The sequence below is a fragment of the Nestor notabilis genome, unplaced genomic scaffold (assembly GCF_000696875.1).
Source record: "Nestor notabilis isolate BGI_N333 unplaced genomic scaffold, ASM69687v1 scaffold15560, whole genome shotgun sequence".
Taxonomy (NCBI): Eukaryota; Metazoa; Chordata; class Aves; order Psittaciformes; family Psittacidae; genus Nestor; species Nestor notabilis.
In genome coordinates, this window is record NW_009911773.1 from 17,896 (window position 1) to 28,329 (window position 10,434).

General features: G+C 39.9%; 1 pseudogene; it reads right to left on the reverse strand.

Moving 5' to 3' along the window:
* LOC104407117 overlaps positions 1–10,429 on the reverse strand; it is a 13,903-nt pseudogene extending 3,474 nt beyond the window's left edge.
* Positions 10,430–10,434: the final 5 nt, after the last annotated feature.

Sequence of the window (10,434 nt, forward strand, 5' to 3'; positions counted from 1 at the left end):
GCAGAGCCAGCAGCTACTACTTCTAATGACAGCTGCAGATATCTGGAACTGGATCAGACCCTCAATTATTAGGGAGTGAGGGAAGAGAACAGATGGAGAGAATAAATTATATATCCCTATTGGCTAAACAACTGACAAAGAGCTGACAGTATTAATTCTCTTCTTGTTGGTAATAAGCTGTAACAAAATGTTGTTAAAAGTCAAAGTCAACAAAGAGAAACACAAAAACTACTCCTCTTGCATTTTTCGGGGGAGGGGGGGGGGGGGGACACGACCAAACCAAAAAAGCAGGGACTTTCCACAAAACTTGAACATTAAATAAGGAATTCTAGTCTGGCCCCAAGTGAAACTATCAGTGCCTAAAATTTAACAAATAGCCAACATTGAAAAAAACCACATGAAAATTCCCATAAATCCCCGAACTAATCCCACACTAAAGCCCAAAGAAACACTATACAAAAAGACATAATTTGGCAACCACAATATGACAGCACCTCCTACTTTGGAAGCAAATAACTCAGTAAGTAGAAAATAAATTATGTACAAAAGCAAGTATTTGCATGCAAAATAAAATTTCAGGTAATAGTGTATAATCATACCTAAGAACTTGGTACAAAGTACAGGTGAAGAAAATAACTTCCTATTCTGGCCAAGATTTTAAAAAAAAAATTCAGGCTACCACAATGGCATAACAGCAAGCTCTATATTCAGGACATAGTGTGAAATATTAAGAACTCCAATTTCTAGACTGAACCAAGACCTATCTGAAATAAAATTACAGCTTTACACATTTACCTCTCAAAAAGCAGTTTCAAAAAAAGAAGTTCAGGAAGTGCTACACCTAATTATCAAGAAAGAAGACTGGATTGCAATACAGAGAGAACTTTTATCCAAAGTAACAGCACACCATGCTTTCAAAAGCATTTATCCTGCAAAAGACAGTTCCTGTCACTAACCTGCAAAAGAGCGGCGTTTTATGTTTAGCTCGTTGGACACACGTACTTCAGTGCACAGTTTCAGCATCAGTAACATAGTAATGATCATTATAATGCTTTGCCACAACAGAGGGGATTCAAAATGCCTTCCAAACCTGAAAAAAATAAGAAGGAAAAGAAAATATATAAAACATCTCAAAGATTACAATTGTTGTACTCGGTTACTTTCATTCTTTGACCCTAAGCACCTGAAAAAGGAAATCCTAACAGTAACAGGTATGAAAGGTTGAGGAAGAGAAAGTTACCAACCAAATCTAGATGCACATACAGTAAGTAGTGAGCTCACAATCCCCTTGCCAAGTAGTGAGTCACAATCCCCTTGGCAGACTGAGAACTTTATTACAACATCTCTGTGGACTGATCCTAGAAATTCTGAAACCAGAAGCTTAAGTCTTTATTTCCAAAGCTAGCAGCAAACCTATTATTTTGAAGGGAAAATCAGATTCACTGAGTGGTCAAGGCAGTACAGACAGACCAGAGCTATGTTGCATTAAAACCAGTTACACGTCCTCTCCACATACACACTCTGTAGATTTCACAAGGACTTCTATGCAAAACTTACCTGTCTTAATTTTTCATTTTAAGATGAAGTCATAAAAGCAATAGCACTTGCCCTATAAAGAAATAAATATTCACACCTATTAGCTTGCTAGGTGTAATATAACATCTTCCTACAGAGTGGAAAGACCAGGTCTGCAGAACTCAACAATCAACTCATTAACTCGTGTCTAATTTAGACCACAGCTGTGGAAAGCCTAAAAGATGGGGAAACTGAACATACATAATTTGTTCTCTCCTGCCCTCCTCCAATTTAATTTCTGCTTGCTTACAGATAATGCTTATAAAGTGAGCAGGTGGGAATTACTGAGCCCTTCCTGCACATAAAACAGGAAGGTGAACTTGGATTGTGGCCAGTCTTGTTTGAAGAGCTTACTCTTACATGACTGCACAAGGTTCTGTCACAAGAAAATGAAACCCTTCAGTGAAGACCAGTCATGCTCCAAGCTCCTCTTTCTGCATTACTTCAAAGCTCAGCAATCTGCACCAGACACACTCAGTACATGCATTAGGGGTAAAGGGTGGAAGCTTTTCATGTGCAGTCCTCAAAGAATATTAGATTTACAATAGGAAGGCTGCATGCATATCATGGTGAGCTGCTTCTCTGTGCTCAGTTCTGCCAGATTTTACACCTTGAAGACAGAGATGCTGAGAAAGGGATTTGCTGAAAGCACATCACTATGCTCCCCAACTCCTTCAGCCTACACTGAGGCACAGACTTTCTGAACTTCCTCACAGCGCAGTTATCAAGGCCATTCTCAGAGTACATCATGCTGCTTCACAGACATGGCAACCACTGCCCTCCTCTTGACGGTTCCCGGTTTATAGCACCCAGGCAAAATATAATTTCTTAACCTTGGGCTACATTCCTGGCAAAGCTACGTGTTAGTGAAAACCAACTAGGTTCACCATCACACTCTCACACAATACTGCACTTCCACTATAGCCATTTCACCAGAGAGATTTTTTGAGTCAACTACTAAGGAACAGGAGAGACACTGGAAAGTCCCTGACCAGCTTTCCTGGAAATCTTCCTGTGCAGAACATCCAAGCAGCTCACACCAGTGAAAATGGCCAAGTATTTCCTGCCTAATGGCATATGCCTAAGGAAAAGAATGACACCACCTTCAGCCTCCACACCTCTGCCAAACGCACCACCAGAAGGTACTGGAAGAATAGCAGTTCCATGTACCATAGTCCCTCCTTCTTTCTACCATCAATGGATTTGTGGTGGGCGACATGAGACCCATTATCCTAACAAAACTGGAAGATGCTATGAGGAAGGAAATAAAGAACACAACTGATGCATGTAATCAGAGGCAGAGTGTGCTCTGGATAAGGCGTTCACTGCACTAGGAAAATGCACCGGAGAAGAACAAAAATTTGGTGCAGCCTATGCCAGTGATCCGAAAGCTTATTCAGCCTGTGTTGCTGACTGTGGCCAGGTTCCCCCGAGCTACTGGAATTCACTTCACCTATATCTGTCTCTTATTCAAGGAATAAGGAAAACAAATGTGGGAAAGACTTACTCGAACTACAGAACACTTAGAACTGTTGACATCAAGTTTAGAAAAATCATCTCCAATTACAAATGCATTTGCATGTAAAAAGATAGTCATGTATTTAATATGTGCTGAACTAACAGCACAGTAAACTAGAAGCTATTATGATGGTAAATCCAGCCACAGGTCACTGCAAGGTTAGTTTCTCCCTGCTGATGAGATTATTTGCCATTCAGTAATGGGTGCCTCACAAAGGTATTGCTTGCAGTGATAACAGCCACCCACTACAAACACACATAAGCATGGCAACCTGCTATCTGATCATAAAAATTTGCCATCACCACAGCCTTACTGGAAATGAGACTGGAAGTATTGCTGCAGATACTCTTAAAAATTGAAAGGTAAAAAAAAGTAAAACAAAATTCACAACACGTAAGAGAGGTAAACTATTAATTTAAAAATTCCTATAGGGACTTTAGCAATGCACAACACTTACAGATACTTTTACAACCCTCCAGCCAAAGACAATAAAGGTTACACAACAAAACATACATGAAATATACCTCCCCAGATTGAGTCTTGCAGGCAACACAACCCTCTAAGCTAGGTCGCACCTACATGAAATCAAACAGCTTCCATGGAGACCAACAGGCAGAGAAAACAGGACATGACCTGTGCAACAAGACTGAAAGGAATACCAGCATCAAGAACTACAGTTGCATTCTTGAAGCTTTAAAAGTAAAGCCAGTACACTCATTTTGCACAGGATCACAGCAACAAACACCTCTCCAAGCTGCTTACTCTACTTTGCATTGATATTAGGGCCTGCCAAAGCAACACTAATCCAGTTTAAGACTCCTCAAGCCATCTTGAGCTAGGAGCACTCTAAGATGCAAGCCCTGCAGGAAGAGCATGCTGTTCCACATTCTGTTTAGCTTCTGCCTTGCAGACATTATTCCTATCTTTGCCTAAGTAGGATCTGGGAGGGGAGGAACATTAAAGTACATTATGAAAGATGGAAGAGCCTTAGGATACTGTAACAGGCCCACAGAAAAGAACAACTCTGAAGTCCTGGGAATGAGGGGCTCACCGTCATTATTTTCACCCACAACGACAATAAAGTAGTTCACGTAAAATGAACAGTGACATATGGAGTATTCAGGGAACTCAGACTTCCTATGTCAGACTACAAAGAGACAAAGAGGTTTTTTCACTGTTTATTTAATACTGTAAAAACAAAAGAACTCCCACATGCAAATAAAGGGGGGGATTTATATTTTATTAGTATTTCAACAGCCTTAAAATGACTAATGCACATTCCAGGTGATAAAGAAAAGTAAACATTCAAGTCAGAGCAGAGACTAACTCATCATTGAGCAAACTACATCATTTCATCAGTATGACCCAATCCTGCTATTCCAGTCCCGGGCCTGCTCAAAACAGCAAATGCCAATTGTGCAAAAGAAGTCCAATCTAGACTGAACACAAAAGGTTTGCTTATCTCTTCTCCCAGGACACCTCTGGAAAGAAACTGACTGCTTTCGGTGCAACTTGATCACCATCTCCCTGACCTACACTCCTGGAGGCACAACCTCAACTCTCAGAGGCCATTCCACTCACTGCAAGAGTGGAAGCTGCTGAAGTTACTACAGGCCTCACTGCTCTAGGTCAACTTTTCCAGCCCTTTGGGAAGTTAAAGATTCTAAGGCAACATAGAAGGCACGCAGGATACTGCACACACCACTAGGGCCATGACAAAATAACCCAAGATAGCAGCATGGCAGCTGTCTTTCGACAGCCCACACAACTACAGAATTTATCAGCAAGGAGAACAAGGAACAAAGTAGTTTTACAACAGGATCGTGTGATACGAGTTTTTACTTGACACATAAACTGCCAGGACTTTACAGAGCATCCAAAACAACCTTCTCACTTGGGCATACAAAATCCTATTTTACCTTTACTGCTTGTGCAAAAGAGCAGTGCGTTTTATCCTTGTTCACTGGCATTTATAAAAAGGAGGAGGAATTGCATAACACTTTTGCTCTCAATATCTGAGCAAGATTCCACCAGCAGGCCATATGTAATGCAATCTTTCAAAGTTGTAGTCATTCTGTCAGCTTGGTTTATAGCATCATCCCACCTTCCCCACATGGTGAAAGCTGGCAAGATTTATTTTAGTAACAGGAGTCTTAAAAGCAAAAGTTTCTCCTTCCCACAGGAAGTCCTAAAAACAGACTCCACTGGCCCACAACAGCAGGGACCTGATCCACAGGTAGCACTGCATGTGTTACAGCAAAATAAATACATAGGAATCTACCCCAGACAACAGCAAATCCACCATTTTCGGATAAATTAAACTCCAGCTGAATACTTGTTTCAGTAAACCTCTGCTCAGAACAGGGAGCTTATTCTACTGTCTCTGGCACCAAGAGCTCCTAGTTCTACTGACATTACAGTTTTCAGAACTCATTTTGTTTCACGTGAACTGATGTGGAATGGGTAGAGGGTTACCTCTGCTCAAAAATAATACACTCCATAGTTTTCATCTTTTCCCTGACTGTCAAAACTTGTTTCCGGTTTGTCTTAAGCCAACTGTTTTACATGAACAAGTCCAAAATTGGACAGGTTTATTTTCTGTTGTTTGGATTTCTATGGCATTGCTGTATGAGGTTTAGGCCAGTGGCCCACAGAATTGCGTCTCAAAACCATTGGAAAGAATATTGTCTTCCTGGAAAATATACAAACCGCATTATAGTACTACATAAAACATTTTATGGACTGCAAAACTGAAAAAAAGTCAAAAACCTCTGGGAACTGGAAAGAATATAAGTACTTTTGGCTGAACTTATTCAAGTTACAAATAAAAATGCCTACTGCTGACTTCTAAGAAATCTGCAGTTCTCTATCCTCTAGCTATTTGTTCTGATTTTAATATTAAAAGAAACCATGATTTATCTCATCATAAGCTCTGTATTAAAAATACAAGGGAGAAGAGAGGGAGAACTCACAAGTAAGTTTTTCTGCATCCTCCACCCCCAAATGATTACACAACTCTCACCCGCCTTCTTGTTCCTGTTCTCAACCATGACAATGCAAAGCTGGCAGGCTGCAGGCCACATGAACCAAGAAAGTATGTCCATCTTGGTCACGACTGAGCTCAAATGCCACGGCACACTTTGAAGCCAGCCCACAACTTCAAAACAGCCTAGGACAGCTTATTCAGATGATTAACCACCTCAAAAGCTCAAGCATCATTAAGACTCTGAGTATCCCTTGGATATTTAAGCAACTAGTCTTAAACAAGAAATCAGAGCCGACTCTAGCAAGTACAATAAGACACTGGCTAACAAAAATGGTAATGAAGTGTTTTATTAAAAATGCAGAAGGGAAAAAAATTTGTATCAGATTTTCCAGAGCATGCCATACATCTTCATATGTACCACAACTACAAAAGTGATGAGCTTTGCACTGCGTCTTTTGCTTTACCCACAGTGCAGATCTTCTCTACGCTCACCAGCCCAGAAGTTGAATGAGTCAAGACCAAGAAACAATGACCTATAGGGTCTGGAGAAGACAGACAGGAGAAGCAGTACTGACAGGGGCAGGACTAAAACAAAGAATTAGCTAATACCAATCATAAATCATGAGAAGCAGCTACACTGGCACCCCAAAATAAATGCTGTTTTGAAGTGTTATGTAAAAATATAACAATAAATTATTACTAAAAAATTGATTTAATGTGATATCAAGTCCAGTCACAGCACAAAATCTACTTTTCACACTGTTAAGTGGAAACCTCACTGTGTAATGCTGTGAGCAGAGTCTACTTCTCAAATTAATTTTTTTTCCAGAATCCTCTTTAGAAGGACCAAAGACTTCACACGCAGTCAACACACTGAACTACAAGTTTGCACAGTCAAGCTGCTACTTTCTTTTTTATAAACAAAAGTCTTGTGTGCATAAACAAAGCAAAGTGGAATCATGCCCATTGCTATCCATATGCAGTTCTTATTCTTGCAGACCCCTGGTCTCCCACTACTTTTCCACAAAATTCTGGCATATAACTCACTGCTGGAACAGAGCAAGGCCAAACACACGTAAGTGAAAGCAGAAATGTCTCTTTAAAGATGACTTTTTGAGATACTGTGTAAAAGAGAAGCATGGAAAAAAATGACTTAATGGATAACATGTTACTGTCATTACCTGCAAACAGAAGTCCTTTGAGCACACCCTGAAACTAAGGGATTAGACGGAAGGAAGACAAGGAGCAGGGGGATTGCACTGAGTCTTCTTGACTTTAAAAGATGGCTTACCATTGCAGACAGTTTAATTGGAGGAAGAAAACTTGTGAAAACAGGTAATGAAACAGGACTCTTATCCTTGATCTCAGTAGTACTTTGTTCATTTGGTTACTGTCATAGTGCAATACACCAGCTGCAACATTATTGACACATAAAACGTGCCAAGAAGGTTTAGCAAATACTCTATTTGGAGGGGAGACAAAAGGTCAAACTTCACCCAGTGCAAAACAAGACATTAAAATAAATAAATAAATAAGCCCCCCCTCTGAGATAAGTAAGTGAAGTTGTAGTTAATATATGGAATCTGAAAATTCACAAATAGGAAATTAGGCAATTGCCCCCACAGATGAGGTGAACAAAGTATAGCAGAGCCATCTGGGAAAGCTGGGACCGTGTCTGTTATAAGTGACAGAGATAGAGAAAGACCAGCACTACTCGGGAGTGAAAATACAGAGGAAACATGGCATAAAAAGTAGGAACTGTCTGTTCCTGTTGCCTATGCATCTGAAATACTGCCATTCCACAAGAATTTATGAGATTCACGGAAACTCTGAAAATAACAGAAATGAATTACAGAAATGTCTTTGAAGTTGAAAAACAAAACAAAGACTATAACCCATCCTAAGAAATAATTAAGGCCTGAAAAACAACACTATTAGAACGTGAAAGTTTTTAAAGCCTACCACTTTAAGTATTTATTTTTGGATAAGGGTGGAGGGAAGTTGGGGAGGATGAATCTGACACAAATCATACACTTAATAACCAGGGATAATGAAGAGAAACAAATAAACCAATTGAAAACAGCAGCTATATGTCAGTAAAGTTTTCAGATGACAGACTTTGACTAAGGTCTGGACTGGTTTGCTAAATGGAAGGAGAAGTAATGTTATCAACTGGTACTTTGTAAGTCAGATTGCAGAAAAATTGTACACAAAACAAAATTACTTGTTGGACAGTTCTGTTCCAGCACAAGAATGGATCATAATACTTAATAAATAATAATTTTAAAAAAAAAATCTTCTAATTTCTTCCACTGAATATTACATACACAATTAAAATCATTCTGCTGTTTATGTCAAATTATCTAGAGTGCTGTGTCCCAGATGTCATCAGCCATAGGTGACATTAAACAGCTAACACAGAAACTGAATTGCCAAGATGCTCATGGGTGCATTTTAATCATGTTCACAGAAATCAGAGGCTCTTGCTCAGCTATTTTTCTTTAATCATCCATATGCCCAAGGATAATATCCACCCTCAACTGCTGTTTTCATGACTTACTGGTGTTTATAGGGATGCCTTTTACATAGATAATCTTTTCACATAGAGAAACAAACTATTCTCTCTCAGGGAACACTGAATTATCATTATGCAAGTCTTAGATCTTTTAGTTCAATAGAAGTAGAAAAAGACAATTCATTGTAAGTAAAGGAATAAAAGTTTCTGCAGGCCTATATCTGCAACATTTCCACATAGAAGTGGCTGTACCACAAGCCAGCAGCACGTCTTCCACACTACCCCTGTAAACAGACACACTTACACACATGCTGCATCATCCCATTCTGTGCCATCACGGAGTCCCAAGATTACCTGAGCCTACAGACAGTACGTGTCAGACAGTGATACTATTATGTGGCTTAAATACAGTTTAAAAAAAAACCAAAAAAAACAACAAAACAAAAAAACCCCAAAAACAACCCCTGCACATAGTCTTATCAATATAACTCCATTCTCTCTCTTGCGTTGACAAATCTTTTTAACATTAACATAAATTATAGCTTTTAATTACTTGTAGCTTTTATTCTTCTGCTCATCTCTTAATTACATACACTTAAAGTCAATTCAAATTAAAGACCTTTCAGTTCTTCCACTGTCCAAACCTCATTTAACAGATGCACTCGCCTGGGTTACCTAGAAACTGCCAGCAGCTTCGTTCAGATACAAATCACTTGTATATTTCAAGTACCTCCAGTGAAACAAAAAATAGATAATATCTGTTTCTCAAACTGTCAACTCAGGCTTTTTGCTTCTCCTCCCCCCGCCAGTTTCTCTACTTCCCTTCTGCTCTCTGCTTTCTCCAACAGATGCTCCATACACTTGTCCCCAAGTCCAATGCAACAAGGAGCTCTGATCTAGCAATGACTCCTCAGTTTGACTGCCAGCTGTTGAGATCCCATTTTCTCCACTCCAGCACAGCACTTACAAGTTGCATTTTGCTGTAGAAGAATCCAGGAAGCTCCTTAAAGAATCAGAGGAGCTTTAAAAAGAAACTGGAATCCAACAAGAGGACATAGCCCATTACCTATATATGGAAACAAGCTTGCCTTTAAATATTGAAAGTGGCGTTAGAAACAAAAAGGACGTGCTTTGAAAGGTAGCCCACCTTTTGCCTGCTTATCAAAGAATGAGTATTTCCTTCTGTAGTTATCCAAGGAGATTTAGAAGTGAGCCCCCTCTGAAGCCAGGTGGCATCCCGGAAAATGCAAGAACATATGGCAAATGTCACAGTTGACATTAATGCCAACTAGATGCTACAACAAATGTGCAGGACTGGTGTTTTCACTCTGAGAACAGGAGAGGCAAGGGAAATGTAAAATACAGCCAACAAGAGAAAAGATCTGACTAAGAATAACCTTCTTTACCAACAAATGAAAAAGTTTTATCTTGGAACATCAGAGCACTAATAATCAGATCTGGCAGGGGTAACAGACAGCACTCCTGAGACCAGGTCTTTTTATTCAACATAGATTCACCCACTTATGTATGGAAAGACGATATTTTGATCTTCAAGAGCAGGGTCAAAGCATGTAAAACACATTATTTCCCCCAATATTCCAACACAAAGCAAGCGAGAACCTTTAGGACAAGCAAACACACACACAAAAACAACTTACCAAAACAGTATCCGTAAAATGTTTGCGACCAGTAGCACTAGACAGACGTAGGTGGAGAAGCCCTCCGCGTTCTGTGTCCGACGGATGTCTCTGTACTGGGGAATGTAGGGCACCACGCCGCCGAACACCATGGCCCCCGCAGCACCCCACGACACCAGCTGCTGCATTGGGACCAGCAGCC